Here is a 17,124-nt window from a genome sequence, read left to right as displayed (position 1 = left end):
TGGATTGTGGATAAGGAATGTTTGTGGGTGATGATGGGATGAAAGACATAACCATGCCTGTGGTGGCTGAAGTAGAATGAAGATGAACGTCATGGGAGTTGAGATGGCTAAAGTAGGATGGAGGGTATTTGAGGTAATGTCATCCTGTGAATTGAATTCCCCAAGTGTAAGGACAGGGACTGGGGAGGAAAGGAAGACTGGGACCCAAGCACTGAGCTCCTTGAGAGAGGAAGAATGGCCTGGGCTGGCAGAGTGTAGCCACCAGGGTCTGGATAGGATAAATCCGGAGGGAATGACCCGGCCCTCACAGGGTGAGAAGTTGCTGAATGGGTAGGGGGAAAGTCAGGAGGTGGCACTGAGAAATAAGAAGTGTTCCTACCCCAACTATCCTAAACGCATCTCATTGCATGTATTCTCCCCCATTAGACTAGACTGTAAGCTCCTTGAAAGCAAGGACTGTCTTTTTGCCTTTCTTTGTATATCCCCAGGGCTTAGCAGGGTGCCTGCACATAGTGGGTGTTTAATAAATACTTGCTGACTGACTCTTGATCGACTCTTCCTGTCCCAATGTAACAGGGGCATCCGTGAAGGCATATCTGGTTCTAGAGAGGTTGGCCGGAGGGCAGTATCTTAGGGAGGGGAGAACAAGTTTTCTATGACTGCAAAGAGATGGAAAGAGTGTAAGCGGAATGGATGTAACAAGTATGGTAGTTCCTTAACCAAAGCTTTATGATAGGGTGGAGTGGAATGGGGACAAGAGAGTTGAGGCCTACTTCTCATTGTTTCAGACTGGCCACTGGCCCAGCCTTCAGTGACTCGGTCGCATTGAAGGGAATTTGGAAGAAGCAGAAGACACCTTTAGGGAACTGATACCTTAGTGGCACTGAGTGCCTACATGAAGGGAGAAGAGTGATATGGGCATCTTTTAATCAGGAACTTGAAAAACAGCAGCAGGGTTGCTTAAAGGAAGGAAAGAATCAGTGGCTGAGCGAGGCCATGATCTAGTCCATCATCTGCAATGAGGAATAGTGATATTCCAGGACATTATGGGAGGAAGCCTGTGGTTACCTGGTTGTTGAGGGTGGATTAGATTTAGGCTGTCTCATAGTAGCTATCAGTTCTCATGGAACAGGTCGGTGGCACCCTTAGCATTTCCTGTTCAGATGCCTCAGGGGCAGCAAGCGGCTTCCCCTAAAACCACCACTTGACTTTTCTCCGTTGTGTCTGTTAAACCTTCCTAAGCACTCTTTTTTTTTTTTTTGCCTTTTCAAGGGCAATTGGGGTTAAGTAACTTGCCCAAGGTTACACGACTAGTTTTATGTATGGGTGTGGGTGGGTGTGGGTGTGTGGGTGGGTGTTGTGTCTGAGCCCAAGTAGTCTTAAAGAAACCTGAGGCTTCGTACCAGGCCATGTGAGTCTTTACATTTTGCTTCCAACTTCTGTCCACGTTGATCTTTCTGGGCCCCAGCCAGTGGATTTTCTCAGCCAACGGGATCTGGTTGCAGCCGGACCCCTTAGTTAACCTTCAGCTTGGCAGGAGTCACTTTTTTTGTTGTCACAGGAAAAAAAAAAATCCGTGATGACCAGGCGTGGATTTCCAATGCCATGAGTAGATCTCTTCTGATACCTACAACTTAAGGTGTCATCATTGTAAATAGACCCAAGGACTTAATTAAGATGCAACTCCAAATGAGGGGGCCTCTTACACTTAGGTTTTACAAAATGGCACAAAGCTTAGACAGAGCAACTCAAAGCAAAGCTCGTTAGCCATAAATGTGTATGGGATCTTCAGAAGGGGGAATATAGGAAAGCCCATGTCATATCTGAACAAGTGTTTTCACATTTGTACATGATTTACACATACCTACCTGACCTGGGGTCTTTATTATTCTGTAGTTTTAAAACTAACTGTGTTCCCATTTATACCAGAGGTTTTCCCCCACGTAAATTCTATTCTGTGGTTTTCTCTATCCCAATGAAGTTCCTCAGTTTTGCAGAATCTTGCAGGAAAAAAAAAAAAAAAAGAGGGGAAAGGGGATTACCCAGTGCCTGACAAAAGGCACCCAGCAGCTCCTGGCAGCTGGCGGTTTAGACAGACTTCATTTGTCTGCCTCTTTAAGGAGGGATATTAAGGTTTTAAAAATTCATGTTTGCACTCTCTCCTCGAAACTTTCTGGTCCCTTGGTCTCTGTGATGCTGTGCTGATCTGAGTCTCCTGTCACCTTCCTGATCAGGCCCCTCTTTCTTTCCTTGGCTCCTTTACTTGACCCTTAGATTTTTCCTAGAAATCTACCTGGCTCCTTTCTCATTCTGGGTAAAAGCTTTTCCCAGGTGACCTCATTCACTTATGTAGCTTCCTTACCTCCAGGTGACTGTGGTCTCCCTCCAGTCATTTTGAATATACCTATAGTTTTGTATGTATGTATGTATGCATATGAGGGGCTGGGGGTGATTGCTCACTCCTTCCAGGCCAGAACTGTTTCACGTTTGTCTTTGTGTGTCCAGGGCTTAGCACATTGCCCAGCACATAGTATAGGAGCTTAACAAATACCTGCTGTTGCCTGATCTGCTTCTCCAGGCCTTACCTTTCATTTGAGCTCTAGTCCTCTGTCTTTAATTGCCTTATGGGCATCTTAATCGATCATTTGATCAGTTCAGTCAGTAAACATTTATTAAGCGCTGACTATGTATTAGTCACTGTGTTAGACAAAAAAATGAAAGAAAACAAAAAAACAAAATCCAGAACGCGGTTGGCCTCTCTCCTTCCAGAACTTACATATCAGACCAGACGTGAATAAATACAAAATATGTACAAAGGAGCATCAAAGTAATTTGGAGGGAGGGGCACTTGTAATTAGGGGGTGGGATGGCCTTGGTCAGGAGAATTGTCTTGGAGACTGGTGCTTTTGCTGAGCTCCAGAGGAAGTGAGGGCTTCTAAAAGGTGGAGGTGAAGAGAGAGTGCATCCCAGGCTTGGGGGCCAGATGCCCTGGGCAAAGACTTAGTGATGGAAGTGGGAGGAACAGCAAAGAGGCTGGCTACTTTGACTGACATTAATGGAAATCACGTGTAATAAACTTGGAAGTGTAGGATGAATCCAGATTCTAAGGGGATTAAGTGCTAAACAAAAGAGTATATATTTTTATTCCAGCAGAAATAGGGAGCACTGGAACTTTTTGAGCACAGGAGTGAGCTTTCCTGTGTATCTTAACCAGCACCATAACATGTATTTTGTCTGTAACTGGATTCATTATCTTCCTCTGAAAATCTGCTCCTGCTTCCAGTTTTCTTATTTTTGTTAATGATACCACCATATTCTTAGTGACCCTGGTAATCTTTGATCCCTCTCTCTTTTGCTGTCTTGGATATCTTCAAGTCTTCTGTTCTTCCTCCATAATATCTCTTGCCTCCATTCATTCCTTTTTTGTTTCCATAGCCACCACCCTATTTTAGACCCTAGAGTGCCTCTCACTTAGATTATTATAATAGTCACCAACATTTCTCCCTTTATCCTCTTTCCCTTTTCCAACTATAAGAAATTTTTGTTGTTCAATTGCTTCAGTCGTGTTTGACCCTTTGTGACCCCATTTGGGTTTTTCTTGGCAAAGGTACTTGAGTGGTTTGCCATTTCCTTCTCCAGCTGATTTTACAGATTAGGAAACTGAGGCCAATAGGGTTAAGTGTTTTGCTCAGGTTCACATAGCTAATAAATATCTGAGGCCAGATTTGAACTCAGGAAGGAATCGGGAAGACTCTAGGTTTGGCACTTTATCCACTGTGCTGCCCAGCCGATGAAAAATAGTGTGGTGTTAGTAAGGAGAGTATTGGATCTGGACTCAGAGGGCCTTGTTTCATATCCTAGCTTTCTTCCTTTCTACCTGAATCAGCCTAGAAAAGCCATTTTCCCTCTCTTGGCCTTAGTTTTCATATATGTCAAATAAGATGGTTGGACTAGATGACCTAAGATTCCTTTAGTTCTACATCCTTTGGTCCCTCCAACACAATACCTCAAGGAACGAGTCTCCTTAGAGTCATAGAATCCCAGAAGTAGGAGACACATCAGAGACCCTCATCCAGTCTGTAGCACAAACCTAATTTATAATTAATGGCAAATAGTAGTAGCCTCTACTTGAAAACAATAAGGAAAAAGACCTGTGATTCTGTGAACATCATCATGGGGGAACTCTTGCTGTGGGGAGTTCCTTCAGCAATGATGATCACAGCTAGTCAGTTATTTAGTAGATAATTCCTAAGGAGATGTCTGAGGTTGTAATAGTAATGGAATTTAAAAATCCCCCTGTACTGGCTTGGTTTTTGGATTGATTGCTTTAAAACCCAGAGCTTGTGAATCCCACTTGTGGGATGGACTTGTTGAGGTGAAAAGAGAGGGCTGAACTGGGAGGAGATGGTGACGTGAATTTAGAGAGACACGAGCAAAGAGAGAGGCAGAAGAATTTTTTGGAAGCAGCTTTGTGGAGGCAGAAATGGAAAGGATTGCTGAGGGCCAGGTCAAACTGCCCAGAACTTTTGAGAGTTGCCACCCAGAGCTGCCAAGGACTGAGGAGACATGGCTGTTACATGCTGGTACTTTGTTTTGATGTTGTTTTGCCAGATTTGTCCACTGGTGAAAGACAGTGCTGTTGTTGCAGAGGTTCTGGAAACTTGCTGTTGGTTCAGAAGCCTTGAAGAAGGATTTTCTTGTTGTATGTTTACAGAAATCCTGGAAGAGGGTTTTGCTAATGTTTTCAGGGGTCCTAGGACTGTTCTGCAGACAGAGAATGAATTAATGAAGACACTGTCAATGTATCTTATGGCCTTGCTAAGCTTTGTCTCCCCAGGAACAAAGATTGCTAAGAACTTGCCTTGGGTCAAGATGAAGAAATGAATGTACTGCCTAGGAGTGGAGTAGTATTTAGAAGAGGGACTTTGTGATTGATTAAATGAATGTAATGTCCAGGGGTGGGGTAGTACTTGATTGAATTACACTTGGTGAATGCTATATTTTGAATTATGCTATATTTTGATTTTCTCTGTTCTTAATTTGTCACTGAATAAAATGGAGAACAGCTATGCTAGTATTTTGAACCTTGGGAAGTTGCCTTTGCTTGTCATTACAGAGGTATGTAGAGGTTATTCAGTTTGTCCAAAGTCATGCAAGTAACTTAGGTCAGGGGTAGTATTTGACTCCAAGTCCAGCATTCTACCCAGTGTTCAGCTCTGACACTCTGAAAACCTTCACTGATGGGAAATTCATTACTCCTGAAGGCAGACCTTCTGTTTTTAAACAACTCTAATTGTATAGAAGTTCTTTTGTTGCTGTTGATCTCAAATTTACCTCCTTTTGACTTCTGCCTATTGGTGCTATTTGGGGAAGACTCAGGTCTGAAACTGTCACTTCTTTTGTTAAAACTTTTAAAGTTTTATTTATTTCCTTATTTCCTACCAAATATACTTGAGACTCCTTGGGTTTTTTGTTTTTGTAGGTCTTGGGTTGTAATTTTGTGGTCTTCTCAGATGTGGCCTCAAGTTGCCGTTCCAGCCTTGTCTTTTACTATTACTCTGCATATATTCTGTGTTCCAGCAGTACTGCACTACTCTCACTCATCTGATTTCTCTATGAAGCCTTGTCTGAGTCCTTCCTATCCTGTGGGAAGTTTTCTACCCAGCTAGAAATCATCTTTCCCTCCTGTGAGCTAATAAAGGACTTTATAACTCTTTCCGAGCAATTATTACATTTTTCCTTACCTCAGTTATTTATGTCCATGTTTTATCCTTCTTTGGCTATAAACTTCTTGATTATCTTAATGATTTGCATCCTCCTGTCACACATGTGCACACACACACATCTTTTTAAAATATTTTCTATAAACTTCAAGGCTATAAGTAGGCAGTGGTGGTGTTCATGAGTTTATATGTTCATGAGTTTATGTCAGGTTATAGTACCTGATAAACAACCCTCTCTCTCCTGCTGAATCACTCTTATGCTTAAACAGGATACCATGTCTATACTCAAGTCATTTCTGGGTCCATACTTGAAGTCTCTGCAAATTGGTAGGACCTTCCAGAGCTTGTGGTCCATTAAAAAGCCCTTGGGGATCCAGGCTCAACTTCACATATCTGAGTAAGACTTTAGTAGAGGATTAAAAATGAGTAAATGAAACCATTATAGTTTATGGTACTTGGTTTAAATTTCCAAAGAATTCCATTTTATTTAAAAGTAGAATGTTTTGATGATATGAGGTATGTTTTTTTTTTCCTTTTTAATGTGCAGTTTAATGAAAATATTTTTTTTTTCATTTGTTCCTATGGAACCTTCTTTTTGCCTTTTACTGCTGTGGTCTATGGAAGTGTAGGGAGGAGGACCTGGGTTTAGAGGTGGGGGCAGGAGTGGGAAAAGAATGTCCAGGAGATGTATAAAAGGATTTTCTCCTAGTCTCAGAGGGCACTGGGTAGTGGTGTAATGGAAAATGTTTAACAACCAGCTCCCCCCCAAACAAAACATGTACTCAGAATCAATTTTAAGTTTAATTTGCATGATTAAGACTTTCTCTCTCACTTTCTTAAGTCTAGACAATGTACAACAACAAAAATAATCTAGCCCTGATTTGTAGCATTTGCTGCTTTTCCTAGGTGTAACTGCATTACAATTGGAGACACCTAGGCTTTAGGGTCTGGTGCTATGCAGCTCATACATGGAGTGAAAACTGGTGCCTCACTGAAGTTATTTTCTTTGAGCCTGAGCTTAGCTTGCAAAGTTTCTTGTCTTCCCCCTTGCTTAGCCTTTCTTCACCTGCTTTCTTCCAGGTCCTTCGTGGGATTTCCACTGAATTCTTGTCTGCTTGGATGCTTCATTCCATACTAGCTCCAGAGTTCTATTGGGGGAAATCCCATTTCAGGAGCTAGACAGCTGTGGTCCCTTCAACTTCCCCGGAAGCACAGAGAGTGGTAATTATTCTTATTTGGAAGCATGAACTGCTTCTTTTTGGTTTTTTTTTTCCTCAAAAGCCAATTATGTGTATCAGCAGAAGTTATTTAGTATGGGATAAACTGAAAGAAAAAAAAAAGAGTTTTGAGCTTTATCAAGCACAAGATCTCCCAGACTTGTCCAGGTGGAAACTGTCAGGAATATGTTATTGGCAAAATGCCTTTTTTACCCCAATAATGAATGCCTTTTAAGTCAGTTTACTTAGCTTTGTTTTCTCCTAGTCTATTGCATTGTCTGAGAGGGAAAATGGGAGGGAGGAGGATTTTTTAGAAGTCATAATTTAGTACATTCTCAGCAGGAAGTTCCAGGATCTCCAAGCCACCTACTACCTGTCCTATCATTTTATAAGCAAAGAGACTAAAGTGTGAATGGGAGACAAATGGGAAACAAAGGAAGAAGATGGAAGGGACTTTAAGGCCTTTTAAATTTCACTTACTTTCTCCATGACCTTGGGAAAGTCTTAACTACAATTCCTTGTGCCTTAAATGCTTGTTGGCCAGCATTTATGTATATTGTTTTGTTTATACGTAGATGTATATGCATTGTGACTCAAGGTTCAAAAAGCCTGATTAATGTCTAGAATTAGCAGATTTCTAAAATAGCCTTCTGTTCTCAAGGTAAATTAATAGATCATAGATACAAAACTGGAGGGAAACTTTGAGACGATCTCTTCCAAACCCCCTTTCTACAGATGAGTAAACTGAGGTCAAGATATTAAGTCACATGGGTTGTAAGTATAAAATTGAGAGGATTTGAACTCAGGTCCTCTGACTCCTTGTCCAGGGCACTTTTACTAAAACCTCTATTAAAAATTAGCTTTAGAAAGAAAAGGTTAGAAACACAATACTCAGCATAGTGTGGTGGAAAGAACACTATATTAGATGTCTGAAGACCTGGCTTCTATTTCCAGCTGTCATCAAACAGCAGTGTGACCTTGTCTCATTCATCTGTCCCTCTGGGCCTGCTGTGCTCTCTGCAAAGTAAGGTGGTTGAACTGGGTGACCTCCAAAGTCCCTTGGAGCCCCAGTGTGTTATGATTGTTTAAGTAAGCTTGTTTATTATATATTTTACATGACCTTGAACATTGGAAAAGTTCTCCTTTTAACCCTGATGACACTCATATCAAGAAAGGTTTCTGTGTTTGTTTTCTTGTGGCATAGACCTGAGAAAACACTAGGGAATCAGGCCTGCATTTTCGCCTCTGAGGGGATTATCATCCATTTAGAGGGCAGCCCTGCTACCATGCTGATATTAAGAAAGAATGGGCCTTTAGCTTAGACCCCAAGCTGAAAGAAGAGAGACATAAATCAGGTGGACTTTTGTTTTGTGGGTTTTTTTCCACTCTCTTTCCTGTCCACATGCATTTTTAATGTGAAGCTTAAAAAATAAAAGCATTTTATGGGAACAGTGTGTGGGCTAGCTTGGCTGGTATGGTGCTTATCTGTTATTTTGATGGGCTTTTGGTTCTCTAAGAACACATCTCTTTTTTTTTTTTTGGCTTTTTGGAGGGTAGTTGGGGTTAAGTGAGGTGCCCAAGGTCACATGGCTAGGTTTTTTGGGGGGGTGGGGGGTGTGTTAAGTGTCTGAGGCAGGATTTGAACTCAGGACCTCCTGACTCCATGGCTGATCCTCTATTCACTGCGCCACCTAGCCGCCCCAAGAACACGTCTTTTATCCTTTTCCCCTTTCACTAATGTTCTCTTTTCATCCCCGTCCTTGTTCACTGATAATTGCTTTTCGTTTGTGACTTTTATTTATTTATTTTTTTGGTGCATGTATGGTTTTGCTCCATAGAACTCTGGTATTAGCCAATATAAATATTGGGAAACAGTCAGGAAAAGAGCCATCTCTCTGATGAAATTCAGCTGATATATAGTCAAGGTGTAGCCATGTAGTAGTGGACAATAAAGACAATAAAGTACAAATATTGTTCTGTGGAGACCAGGAAGTTTGGTGTGTGATACACAGATTTCCAGAAAAATTAAACAAAAAACACGTGGAGTTTTGTCCATACAGGCCTTTTAAAATTCTTACCCTTGAACTTTAGCTCTGGGTTCATAAAAACCCAGAAGGTTTGCTGAAGGGGAGGGGAGGGGATAAGAAATATTTTTTCCCTTTTACTCCAAGGGAGAAGAAAAAAACTTCCACAGAGGCTGCCAGAAGCACTACTGATCGCTAAAACCTCCTGCCTCCCAGTTTGTATGTTTAAGTGTCTGTACATGAAAGGCCTTTAAATGGCAGTTCTTTAATAGCACAGAACATCGATGAGACCTTTAGGAGGCCCCAAAGAGAAGGGTTTTGTGGGAAATTACTTCAGAAAATTGATTACGCTTGGCTCAGCCCTGGCCTTGGCTGTCCCACATGTTCCTGAGCAGAAAGGACATCTGAAAACTGCATTGAGTTGAGTCAGACAAAGGCATCGCGAGGATGGACTGGGCAGCCTGCTGGGTTCAGTCCACGTTTTGCTTCACTCACAGGATACCTCATTGTTATCCCCTGAATGATTCAGGAGAAATGAAATGACTGGCGTGAGCTTCTGTGGAGGGGCATCATGCTGGAGTGAGGGAGAGAGGCCAGGACTGATGGGGGGTGGGGTGAGGAAGAGAGAAAAGAGGTTGATAGAGGAGCTCAGTGGAGCAGTGACTGGTCAAGAAAGTATAGAGGCAGTTGACATCATGGAAAGATTAGTGGATTTCAAATGAGGAGATCTAGGCTTAAATAAAGGTTTATATATGAATTATATGACTGTGGGTAACAGGAGCCCCCGTTCCATCATCTTCAATTCAATTCTCCAAACATTTTTTTTTAATGGGAATGAATGGTTTGTTCCAAAGAAAGAATTTTGTTAATCTTTTATTTTGGAGAGAGGTGGAGCCCATACCTGTGTTTTTACTGGTCTGAGGAGCTCCCAGTGGGGAAACTCCCTCTAACCCTGGAGATCTGTACCTCCTTTGCCTTTTATAGCCTTGGAGAAGGGCTTGAGGCATTGAGAGCTTAAGCAGCTAGTCCAGGGTCACACAGCTGGTATGGGTCACAGGAAGGACCTGCCAAAGAGGCAGGCTCTCTGTCTGCCATGTTTGGCTGCCTCTCTGTTACACTTACAGTCAATTGTTACAATTGTTACAATTGTAGGGGTGGCTGCACCAAGGTGTGGCAGTGTGAGAAATACAGTCAGAGGGCTTAGGTTTGTTTCTGAGTACCTGTGTGAAATTGGGCTAATAGCTTTCCAAAATACACCCTGGGCCTCAGATTTCTTATTTATTAAGTGAGGAGGCTGGAGGCTGTAATATCTTCTATCTCTGAGTCCTGTGATTCTGAATGTAGGAAGGGATTTGTGTATTGAAGTGCAGAGGTAGGGAGATCCCCTATTTCTTTAGAGACTCTATCCAGAATGACTTATTTTCTTTTACACCTTTTCTTTTTTTGTTGTTGTTCAGTTGTTTTTAGTCATGTCTGATTATCCATGACCCCATCTGGGATTTTCTTGGCAGAGATACTGGAGTGGTTTGCCTTTTCCTTCTCCAGCTCATTTTACAGATGTGGAAAATGAGGCAAACAGGGTTAAGTGACTTGGCCAGGGTCACATAGCTAGTATGTGTCTGAGGTCAAATTTGAACTCAGGTCTTCCTCACTCCAGGCCTGGCACTCTAGACCAGAGCCTCCTAGCTGCCCTCTTTCTCCTTGTTTCCCAGGAAAATTTGATGACAGAGTCCAGAGGAAAGTCTCAGAGGATGATATGTTAGTGATATTAGTCGTGCCTTGGCTCTTACATTCTGTCCACTCTCCCTATTGCTAGTTCAGGACTACGTCACCTCCCTTCTGAACTCATAGAATCGTCACCGATATGAAAACATCCATGGATTTGTTGATAGGTGCTACGTCAATAGAAACTATCAATACACAGAAATTTAAGGGAAAACCTAGGTTTATTATATGCTTCCACATAGGCCCAGAATTCTTAATTAGCTGAGCAATGTACAGAGATTTCCTCAAGTTTACATAGTCTCCAATTATGTCAGAGATAGAAAAGGGAAAAAAGGTACAGTTTTGGATTTGTAGCTGCCAAAAGGAGAAAAGAATTTATACCCACCAAAAGGAAAAAGTAGAAATCTGCATTTCAAAGATAATTGAGGAAGAACAACACTAAGAATAAACACTAAGAAGGAGAAGTCTAGGAAAATTCTTTTACTCCTGTCCATCTCCTTAAATGTGTAGGAACAATTGAGTCTTAGCTGGTTTAGCACACCATAAGGGAACATTCAGCCAGTTATGAGTCTTTCTTCACAATTAAAGTGGTTGAGGTGGACACCCCACACCCCCAAAATAAAAAACTGAAGATTCTCCCATCTCTCCTTCATCTAATCTGTTCCTCAGATCATTGCAGACCAGTTTTCTTAAAGCACAATTCAGATCACATCACTGCCTTCTGTAAAATTTTTCATTAATTCCCCGTTATCTTTAGGCTAAAGTCTGAGCTCCTTGGCTTGGCATTCAAAGCAGGCTGTGATCCCTCAGGCTACCTTTTCTGGGTGCAGTGTTCCAGAAGGGATATCGATTAACTGAAACTTATTCAGAGAAGAGTGACCTGAATGGTGAGGGTGGACCAAACTTTTCCATATTAGGATCAGAAATGTTTAATCTGAAAAAGCCTAGAGGAGATACGCTGTCTTTAAATATTTGTCATGTGGACTTTCTCGGCTTGGACCTAGAGGCCAACAAAAATTCCTGACAGTGGTAACTGCCAAGAAATGAAGATGGGGGCCCAGGAGTGGGGAGGTAATGGCTGGATTATATTCTGAAGACCTTCAGGACTCTAAGATTCTATTTTTTTCCAATCTTATTGTTTATAATTTTCCCATTTTTTTCTCTAGCTCAAAAACTTATTTATTTTTGCACTGCTTCTCAATATCTTGCCCTGTGCTGCTGCCACACTGGATTACTTGGAATCCTTTTAAGGAAATTCTCTTTCTCATTTCTCCTTATTGACATTCCCAAGGTCTGTTGGGGGGCTTCCTATCTAATTTGAAAGTTGAGACTACCACATGTGAAACAACCAGAAAGAGACAATTTTCCAGCCCGCAAAGCCTCTGTTGACAGCTAGTGGCCCAGTGAAGAGAACACTGGGCCTGGAGTCAGGTCAGCAAGAGCCACGTGCAGAACTAGCCTCAGACGTTTGTTAACTGTGTGATCCTGGGCAAATCACTTATCCTCTGTCTGCCTCAGTTTCCCCAGCTATAAAATGAGAATTATAATAGCATCTACCTAATGAAGGTTGTTGTGAAGATCTAATGAAACGATATTTGTAAAAGCTTTTAGCACAGTGTCTGACACATAGTAAATGCTTATTCTCTTCCTTTCTACTACGTCCTTTGTTCCTCTCTTATGGCCTTAGAAGCAAGAATGAGCGTGGCTTGGTTGCAGTTGGGGAAGAGGGATGTAAGAGGAGGGAGTGTTGCCTGTGAGACCAGTGTAATTCTCTCTGCTCCAGGTTCTGCCCGGCGGCCATCACTGTTCTATGTTGGCCAGTACATGTTAAAACCTGAAGATTAGGAATGAGTGATCTCACATTTCACAGGTTAGTGTGACAGCCAGAGGCCAGATCTCAACTGCCTTCACCTCTATGGTTTGGGGCTGCTCTCCCATTAAGTTGATGGAACTACCAAATTCATGACAGCTTGGTCATTCAAGGTCTTATTCCCTAATAACAGGATGGGCTCAGTAATAGCAGACTTCAGGCAGTCTCAGGTATAACCAAGGCTGTCCCTGTTGCAGATCATCCTTAAGAAATCAGGCAGATTCTGAAACATTCCCCCATTGGGAGATTTGGACAGAGTCTGTTAAAATAGAGCCAACATTTGGGAGGTAATGTTCTAAGGGAGAACAGATACATAAATTATTCAGAGCCTCTGGAGGGGAGGTGGGGTAAGAGAGAGGGTACAAAGGCTATTCCATTAGGCTAGAAGTCTGATATAATTACCAAACTCCATTTCTCCCTAGGAGGACCTGGCAGTGTCCTTTTTGAGCTGGTGACAAATCCAAATGCAGATTGCTTGGGTTAGGGTGGTTACTGCAGTAAGAGAAAGAATGGAAATAATGTGATTCTCCCTTCTCTCCCTTAAAAAAAAAAAAAAAAAAGCTGACAATTTTGAGGCCCTCCCCCAACCCTGCAGTGCAGGTGGTTTGTTTGAGAAGATGATGGGAGTTCCCTTCAGTTCACCAGAATACAGCTTGGCAGGCAAACCCCAATCCCGAAAATTGGCTTGTGTTCATCCAACCTGGTTCTGGGGAAGGCTGAGAGGAAAAGGGGAGTGACTTGTCTGGGGCTTATGAGTCCCGACTGGCAGACCCAGACCCCATTGGTCTCTCCTTCTCCCCTCCCTACTCATGCTATTGACGGCAGAGATGGTGAACTTGGTTTGTGTCCCATTTCTGCAGCTTAGGCCAGTAGTTGGATTCCCCAGATACAGTTGTAGCTTGACACCTCTACCTTCTGGTCCTTCTCAATGAATCATTCATTGTCACCTCACAAGCCTGAGTGAGCCTCCATTGATAAGGCCCTGGGATGGCAAATCAGGAAACTCTTCCTCTCTCACCTTTTTTTTTTTCTTTTGCATTAAAATAGCACAGTTTTTCATGGTGTCTAGGTACACCAGCCAGTGATGGGTGTGATATAAATACTTAGATGTGTAGAGGGGGCTTGCTCTGAGTGTATCCATATGTACATAAGGACTACTCATTCTTGCTCATCCAGATTTTCACTCATCTGGGACAACTTTTCTTGCTAATACTGAGTGTCTGCCTTCACGCACACGTACACACACACGCACACGCACACGCACACACACACACACACACACACCCCCATACCCCAGACTGGGTCATGATTAGTGAATAAAGGAAGAACAGGCATGGCTGGGTTGTGACCTGAATCGTCAAGACCATTACATTACCTTTCCTTCTGAAACCTACCTCTCTTCCAAATTTAGTCATTTTGGTCCAGTACCACCACCCTTTGAGGCACCCACTTCTGTATTCTCTTCAGCTCCTCAGCTCCACATATTGTTCCACATATCCCATCAATTGCCAAATCTTGTCATTTCTTCTTTCATAGTATTTCTTTTTTTCCCCCCACAATATTTCTTATATTCCTACTCAAGCAGTCACCACCCTAGTTCAGGCCCTTATCACCCCTCTCCTGCACCATTTTAATAGCCCCTTTTCTGGTTTTTCCATTTCAATGGAGAAGCTTCTCTCCTTTCTATTCACCTGTCAAAATGATTTTCCTAAAGTACAGTTCTGACCATGTCATTCCCCTATTCATTAAGCTACATTGGTTTCTTATTGATTCTAGTATCAAATATTTTATTTGTAGTTTACCCTTTCTTAATTTTTGTGTATATTTTATGATATATATATATATTTAATGATAATACTGTTATATATGATCACCAAGATGTATGTATATAATTTATAAATAAGCAGATACATACATATGGGCAGCTAGGTGGTGCAGTGGATAGATTGCTAGGCCTGGAGTAAGGAAGACTTATCTTCCTGAGTTCAAATCTGACCTCAGATACTTACTAGTTGTGTGACCCTGGGCAAGTCACTTAACCCTGTTGGGTTCAGTTTCCTCATCTGTAAAATGAGCAGGAGAAGGAAATAGCAAATCACTCCAATATCTTTGCAAAAGAAACCAAAACAAAACCTAAATGGGATCGTGGAAGAGTCAGACATGACTGAAAATTATGGAAATGTTCTGTTTTAACAGACTGTCCAAATCTCCCAATGGGGGAATGTTTCAAAATCTGCCTAATTTATTAAGGATGATCTGCAATAGGGACAGCCTTAGATACACCTGAGACTGCCTGAAGTCTGCAGGAGCCAGAGCTAGCTATTACTGAGCCCATCCTGTTACCAGGGAATAAGATCTTGAGTGACCAAGCTGTCATGAATTTGGTAGTTCCATCAACTTAATGGGAGAGCAGCAGGCCTTGCCCCAAAGTCATGGAGGTGAAGCCAGTTGAGATCTGGCCTCTGGCTGTCACACTAACCTGTGAAATGTGAGTTCATTCATTTCTGATCTTCTGCATTCAGGTTTTAACAGTACTGTTCAACATAGAACATTGTGGCCATTGGGTAGAACCTGGAGCAGAAAGAATTAGGCTGGTCTCACTGTCAACACTCCCTCTTCTTCCCCTCCCCCCTCCTCCCCTGCATGCTCATACCTGCCTCTAAGGCCATAAGAGGGATCACAGAGCTAATGAATGTCTGAAGCTAAACTTCTGAGGCCATAAAGAAACAAGAGAGGTACTGCATATGTGTAATCTTGCATGTTCTTTCAGATGAGGTTACTATATTCTTTATTTACTTAATTGTTTTACTTTATTGTGAGTCACCTCTTGTGGAATGGGGGTAATCTAGACATGTTTGCAATATAAAGACGTAACACATAAATCACCCTAAAAATGATTATAGATGAGATTTGTACTCAGATGCTTTGATTTCAGAACCATTGCTATTTCCACTATAGACTAAAGAAGTATTAAGAATTCTAACTGGACCTTTTGGCCCTGCTTTGCTTTGGGATTGTGGCCATAGAATACCACTACAGATGCTGTCAGATAAAACTGATGTGCTCACTGGTTTTGCTGGTTTTGGGGGGGTTTTTTTGGTCCTTGAAAAAATTGTTACAAGGAATGGCTTGCTGGGTAAACAAGAGAGAAGGAAAATATTCATAAATTAAGATGATGCAGACATATCAAGAAAACGAAGCTTTTTTTTTTTTTAAAGAAGAGCTGGATTTTACTCAGATCTTTTGACTCCACGTTATCACAGTACTTCCCCCCTATCCCATGATAATTTTTCCTGTTGTATCAGTATGGCTTTTGTGACTTTTTATCATATTGCAGGCTTCAGAATGGGGTATTTGCCGTCTTAGCAATAGTAATAGAATTTCTGTGAATAATCCACTTTGCTAGTTTAGAAACTGGATAATCAACCAGCCCTATGGAGATAGTATCTTGTCTCTTAAATGTCCAAAACTCACAGGCTATATTAATGTGGAGTCAAAAGAATATTCTTCCAGTGTCAGCTCTTTAGATGTTTGTCAAATACCACCAGTGGCCTACCAAGTTTAAACATCATAGTTTTTTCAACTGATCTTCATATAGCCATGGTTTCTAAGCCCTTCGCCACCGTGGTAGCTGTGTCCTCATCTTCCCTGGTGGAGCAACGAACTAGTCCAACCATTCTAGAAAGCATTTTGTAACTTTGCCTAAAATTAAACAGTACGTATCCTTTGACCCAGTGATACTAGTAAAACATTTATACCTCAAAGAGATCAAAGAAAGAGGCAAAGTACCCGTGACAACAAAGATATTTATAGTAGCTCTTTTGTGGTGGCAAGGAATTAGAAACTGAGATGCCCATCAATGTGGAATGGCTGATTGTGATAGAATACTATTGTACTGTAAGAAATAATGGAGGGGAATGTTTCAGAAAAGCTTGGGAAGACTTGTATGAACTGATACAAAGTGAAGTGAGAAGATCAGAATAACAGTTTATAAAGTAACAGTAACAGTGTGAAGATAATCAACTTTGAAAGACTTACTAACTCTATCAATATATTGACTAACCACAATTACAAAAGACTCATAGTGAAACATGCTACCCACCTCCAGATAGAGAGGAATGAGCTCAGTGTCCATATTTTGAAGCATATTTTGATTGAAGCATATTTTCTTCTCTTTCTTTTTCTGTTTTTTTGATATGGCTAATTTAGAAACTTGTTTTTTATGACTATACATATTTTGTAATTTTGTTTTGTTTTGTTTTCTCAATGGTTAGGGAAGAAGGAGGGAGGGAAAGAATTTGGAACTGACAATAAAATTGAATTTTGAAAAAAAAAAATACAGTACCTGGAACTGAAACATAATACTCCAGATGTGGTTTGACCAGGGCAAACCACAAAAACCAAACTGTACAGCAGACCTGTTACCACCTTCTTTCTCAACACTAGATCTTCATTAATGTTATTTAAAATCACATTTGCTATTTTGGTTACCATGTCCCACTGTTGATTCTTATTGATTGACCAGGACACTCGCCCTCCTTGGGCTTTGGTATCTTCATCTGTCA

At 41.5% G+C, this 17,124-nt stretch overlaps 1 protein-coding gene across 18 annotated transcripts in view; it reads left to right on the top strand.

Annotated features, from left to right (window-relative positions):
• Window positions 1-17,124, top strand: part of CTIF (cap binding complex dependent translation initiation factor) — a 492,208-nt gene that overhangs the window by 57,771 nt on the left and 417,313 nt on the right. For 13 of the 18 annotated variants that reach the window (XR_011171664.1, XM_069104564.1, XM_069104542.1 and 10 more), the window contains one exon: window positions 6,804-6,944. The exons of 2 other annotated variants lie outside the window; for them this stretch is intronic. The gene's annotated coding sequence lies outside the window, so the exon portion shown is untranslated. Of the gene's footprint in view, window positions 1-6,803; window positions 6,945-7,894; window positions 8,030-17,124 lie in introns of all 18 variants that reach the window. 3 more of the 18 variants (XM_069104504.1, XM_069104554.1, XM_069104444.1) reach the window with 1 other exon arrangement.

Source organism: Petaurus breviceps, unplaced genomic scaffold, assembly GCF_028583685.1.
Source record: "Petaurus breviceps papuanus isolate PSGF00001 unplaced genomic scaffold, PetGlider_PUasm1.0 131, whole genome shotgun sequence".
NCBI classification, from domain to species: Eukaryota; Metazoa; Chordata; class Mammalia; order Diprotodontia; family Petauridae; genus Petaurus; species Petaurus breviceps.
The sequence above is the reverse complement of the archived record's forward strand: the minus strand, read 5'-3'. Positions and strand labels throughout refer to the sequence as shown.